The sequence below is a fragment of the Mytilus galloprovincialis genome, chromosome 10 (assembly GCF_965363235.1).
Source record: "Mytilus galloprovincialis chromosome 10, xbMytGall1.hap1.1, whole genome shotgun sequence".
In the NCBI taxonomy this organism is placed as follows: domain Eukaryota; kingdom Metazoa; phylum Mollusca; class Bivalvia; order Mytilida; family Mytilidae; genus Mytilus; species Mytilus galloprovincialis.
Genome location: NC_134847.1, coordinates 69730084 through 69736075, shown reverse-complemented (window position 1 = coordinate 69736075; position 5992 = coordinate 69730084).

Sequence of the window (5992 nt, the reverse complement as noted above, 5' to 3'; positions counted from 1 at the left end):
CAGGATTTAGAAAGTGTCAATAATTCAATGACACAGTATTAAATGTTCTCCTCTGGTGTTTGAAGATTTAAACATAGGTAGATATTTATTATATAACCTATGTACATTTTGAGTATTTTAAAAAATGAAATGAAAAATAATTGGGTTTTAACTAAATATTAAATCTTATATGTTATATAAGATTAAACGGGCTTCTTCGTAAGGAAATTGATTGCTCAATTTAAATGATCAATGGTAAACACGCAGCGATATTATAAACTTTGAATGTGACACATTTTATATCTTATTTCATTTCAAAACACATTATTTTGTCACTCCCAGTATTTATAATTAAATAAGAAATTCACAAGCGAATGAAATTCAATGTAATGATCTATAATATTTATTTAAGAGTGCATTTTGATACTTAATTTTTGTGTCAATGCCGGTCGTTTATCTAGTCGGGTATGCGTGAATGAGGCAGCAATCCAAGGACAAAAATAACACAAAACATGTAGAAGACAAACTACAGGCTTCATAAATAGACATATGTCTATGAACTATTCTGTAAATCATTCAGAGTCTATAAAAGTTGTTAATAAATTTGGTCATGAATTTTCATCCAGTAACTACTTTTTTTGCGATTCTTTCTCTGCATATAATGTGTTTCCCAATTTAAAAAGGAGGAAACAAGGTTTATCCTACGAAGGAGTTGCTTCCCTTTTATTGCAAACGGATTCATTTAGCTACCAAATACATCATATTTCGCACTTACGTTCCCAAAGTGACATATTGTTTATTGTAATTGCGGTTTAAGCACACACAAGGTGTCACTAGGTTTAAATCTTGACCAGTGAAGATGGCTATTTAATGATATATTATACTTCCTGTCATTAAAAGCGCACAACCATCCTTTGTATTCCATTTAGTACACCTGATCCAACATATAGATAAACTGACGCTCTAGGATTTTGTTTACTTTTACGGACATGCATTATACATTGATATTAATTTTTTAAAATTTAAGTGTTTTCAGACTATCCTAGTAAATCGTTTATAAGCACAAATTGAAAGTTTGCTCCTCAGGTTGTGAATTTTTATATCAATAATAAAAAAAAAATAGACGCAACATAAATGAACCAGAATCAGGAAGGGTAATTCGAATTCCTCTACAGTTTGCTACAGCGTGATTAAATCTTGTGGGCAATACTGTTAGTTTTGATTTTTACATCTATGAAAATTTCAACTCTTTTTGAAATGGAAACATACAAAACAATAACAAAATGGTTCCAAAATTTAGTAAAAGGTTTTGAATGTGTTTTGATTATCTCAAATGAAAAATAAAAAGATCGACACTGTAAAACATTGAGACATGGTGCGTTTTATGGGCACTAAATGCGTGTGAACATTGATGAGTACCTTTTCTAGTCTGTATTTTTTAATTCTTTAAAATAAGTGTAGTTTACACAAGTTTTAAAGTTGCGTTGACGCTTGGACAAAACAGAGACATAAATCTCATAAAATAGAAAATCACAGGGGCCTTGCTTCTATTTTAAATCTAAATATTGACAGTAGCTTGAAGGTTTGTGTCACCTTAACTCTTTACTAGTTAAATCTTTATTTCTTTGATCTGTTAAAACGGAAAAGTACATGTATGAACAGTTACAATAGTTTAATGTTAATTTTCATTTGTATTTTTACGGCCGAATTGCGACGAATGTTTTTCGGAAGTTCAGGTGTCTGATACCTTGCCTATTTATTTTGGGGTTAATATGTGAAAGGTCCAGGTCACAGCAGTTATAGACTGTAATTTAAAAAAAAAATGTTTTTGGATGCAATCTTTAAAGTATTGTCAAAAATAAAAATACTTGAATTGCGGGTATTAATACGTATATATACGCGGAATCATATAAAACCATAGGACAAACATTTACGAAACTGAGCTGTAAAATGCCCATTAAAAGATCAAGCCACCATTTTTTGGGCGTAAGTATGGTAACGGCAGAGCCTTAGGTCATAATACATATTCTCTTCGATCATTTAACATAAATGTCCGTCGACTTATCAAAAAAAAAATTAAAAGAAATAAGTACCCGACACAAAAATCTGCTGCTTTCTATATAAACCCATAAAGATAGAAACTTGACTTACGCATCCAGATTGCTTTTGGAATTTTGTTGTTTCGATTGGCTGTTCTTTCCTGAACATTACATGGGAAATGTTTCATGCATTTACTGGACATCGACAATTTCAAAACTTTACAAATTTCCCCTAAATCATATAGTTATGGGTTTGTTTTCTATGTCAAGCGACCAGTATTAAAGTTGTAATTTTGATTGTTGGGGGAAAAGTAGTAGCTTCAGTTGAATATACATTTTGAAACAGATGACCTTTTGACCCTTTGAGATATTTCACTGAAAAGCTGTTATATGCAGCTTTGAAGTCACTATTTCGCACCGTATGTATTTTGCAAATCCCCCCTAAACACATATCCTTAAACTGCACGATATAAGTCAAAGATGAACAAACTGATATACCAGACACCTTTAATGGGGATAAGTAATATATATTATTCATATTGTCTGCTCTCCTAAGATGCATCTACCATTCCCCTTTTCATCGTGGTGGCACATTGCAATGATGTCGGAAGCAAGCAGTACACAAAGTGACCATATAAAATTTATTCCAAAGTCAACCTTGGTATTGAAATAGAAGTTGAATACTTTTTTCACTATTAAACAACGAATGTTTTTTACATGGGTTGTACAAATCTTAGAACACGTGGTATGATTACAAACGAGACAACTATATCAAACCATTATTAAAATGAAATATCTGTTTTTAAAAAAAGTTTCCAATGTTCAAAACAAAAAATCAATCCACAACAGAAATATGTTGATAAAATTGTCTATGGATACGTCATGGCGATGACAGGCTGATGTAAATCACTGAAGGCCAAACAAATAAGAAAATTATATATTTTGTGTTGTCATCATTACTGATCAATATATATGTCTAAATAAACACTTAAGATGAACAATGTATATCTTAAGATTTAAAAGGGCACCCAAGTGTCAATGTAAAAGCATATGTATAGTGAATGAATGGTAAGATTTTGTATAAAGATTGTATATCAGAAAACAAATACGGATTTATCTTACTTATAAATCCAATCAGATTATTTTATAATATAATTCTTGCTTTTGCATAACAACATTTAAAACTGGGAAACGTATAAATATTTTTTGGCGATGGAGAGGAATATTTGTTGTTCTTCTTTTCATGCCAGTCGGTTCCAGGCAGTCAAGAAATTGTTGTTGATGCAGGCATACTTATTACATCTAACATGATTTTGAATCCAAAACGACAATGCATCGCTCAACATTTGACCTCGTCCTTCTACCTAACAGTATTTATTTTCAAGGAGGTTTTTTGGACCAGAATTTAACTATTTTTTTCTCTTTTCTTATTGGTATTTTGGTGTGTCATTTTAAAACAAATGAAGCAGGGCAATGCCATCATATCTGACCATTGTATTTTCACTTCAAAGTCATTTAATTTAACAATAAGCATGCGAATACGACACATTAAGGTACCGTGCAAACAGACCGTATGGTACTAGTAACCTCTAGTTGTAAACAGAAGGAGAGGTTGTTTATGCATGCCAAAAGATTATGTAATGTATCATATTTAAAGATGCAAGAAAAATGAGAAAACATTAGCAACATCGTGAATTTGGAAAATAAGAAAGAAAAATCATTAAAATGCTCTTACAACTTTTAAAGTAGGAGCAAGTATTTTCAGGCTTCTTTTTTTTTTTTTTAATTTTAACTAAACGAACATTTTGATTTTTTTCCAATTTATTACTCCCATTTATCATTTCTAATGTTTATACCATTAAAGACTTTAATTTGGTCTTCCGGACTTTTTTTTATTTTTTAGATTTAAATTTAGTCTCATGAATTTTTTATCGAATAAGTACAGCCTAAGGATATGACTTAACTGGGTATAGACGTATGGTCATCACTTGGACATGGCAATCTCCTGCTTCTTAATTCTGACAATACATCCTATAAGTTTTTATGGAGGGGTGCCAAACTCTAAGCAAGTCAGAAAACATTTGCAACAACTCATTGAGGGGTCCGTAGGTGACCTGTTGCTAGTCAAACTTTTATCCCTATCAAAAATACCCTTACTTCCCATTTGCAGTCTAAATTTCTTTCCTCCATTCTGGCACCTCAATCCTTAAGAACCTAACTATTATATTGATGGTTAATTTGCTATCGTCTTGCACATTTATGAAATATTTGCCACTGTACTAAACGAAACAAGCCCTTCGAATGTGTATGCATTTAGGTCTCCTATTTAGTCCTTTGAATGCATCAGGTAGCTCTTATACTCTTACAAAAGTTAAAGTTCTTGTAAGTTCAAAAGAAAGTTCAAAGGATTTACTGAAATTATAATGATTTAAACAAACACAATTAACAAACTTTTTGAAAGAATTTTTGACTTTTAATAAATTGAATGTGAAAATCATTTAACAGAGACACGTACACAAGATGATCCGTAGATTAAACTTTGTGTCTTTACAGTACTCTGAAGGCGGTTCTTTAGTTCAAAGGTTTCGTAATGTCCGTCATTTAGTTCAATATTAATGTCAATAACATCATTAGTAATTAAACCTTTATTTAAACATAATTGGGATCCTTTCCTTGGTCCATATTTTTGTTTGTTACATAAATATTGTAAATGGACAGTTATTTGTTCCAGTGATTTGAACATAAATCAAGATATCTACGTCATTAGAATAACCGTAAATCTATAATAATTATAAATTGGTAATGTAAATGTGATCATTCGATAAAAACATTATATCTTAAAACTACAAATATGATTTAATTGGAAATTGCAGAGTAAGAGAATATGATTCTTATGATTAATCATGATACCTTTCAGTAGAAAACAAAGCAAAAAAAAAAACAAAAAAAAAAAACATATGAACGCCCCCAATTTATTCAAAAGATGTGTTTATTAGGAAATTCATATACATTCAGGTATGTTGAAACTGCAAAGGTAAAATTACATCATCCCAGAGCCGTGTTTAGGGGGACATATTTTCAGTTTTTGACAGTTGTGTTCACTTTAAGTTAAGGCCCGGGTCTGTCTTGTTTTACCAATCAAACAATTATTAAGGTAGCAGTGTCATCATATATCAGCAAAACGTCTAGGTTTAATTTAAATTAAAGAAAAATAAATGTTGGTACAGCGATATTATATTGCTATGCAAAAGCAGTCATAAGGTATCAATTTGATGACACACAAAAAAAAGGTCGCAAGTAATATTTCATCTAATTTTTTTAAAATTTATTCTATGTAAATAAGATGTAGTCGTCTGATATCTTCGTGTTTGACGCCACTCCGATATGAGTAGATTATATTCATTTTGGTTTTTAAAGCAGAACTTTATTTTGTTGAGTAATTGAATATTCATTTAATCCTTTTTTGCTCTTTGAACTTTGCTTTTTAAATTGTGTTTATTGTCTATTGTTTTTTTTTTAGATATCTGAAGCTTTTATGTTTTATTTATGAATATATGTGACAATCATTAAAGGGAAGGCTGAAATAATAATTCAACAATTTTGATCAGTATTCACAATTGACAAATCAACATCAATACCTAAAACAAAAAAATACACCAAAGAAACAATACCATGCAGAACTACTTATAACAACTAAAGGTATAAAAAAAAACTACCCAAAGATGTGAACCCGTCGAAAGCATCTGGACCAGATGGTATACCAAACAAAATACTCAAAGAATGTGCAACATTAATAGCACCAGGACTAACTGTTATCTTCCAAACATCAATAAACACTGTTGTACTACCGAAGACTGTCTCAACACAAACATTTTGTGTGTCTTCAAACAGGCTGCAGAAAACTATAGGCCAGTCTCATCGGCATCGGTACTTTGTAAACTTCTAGAACACATCATACGCAATCACATTCTAAA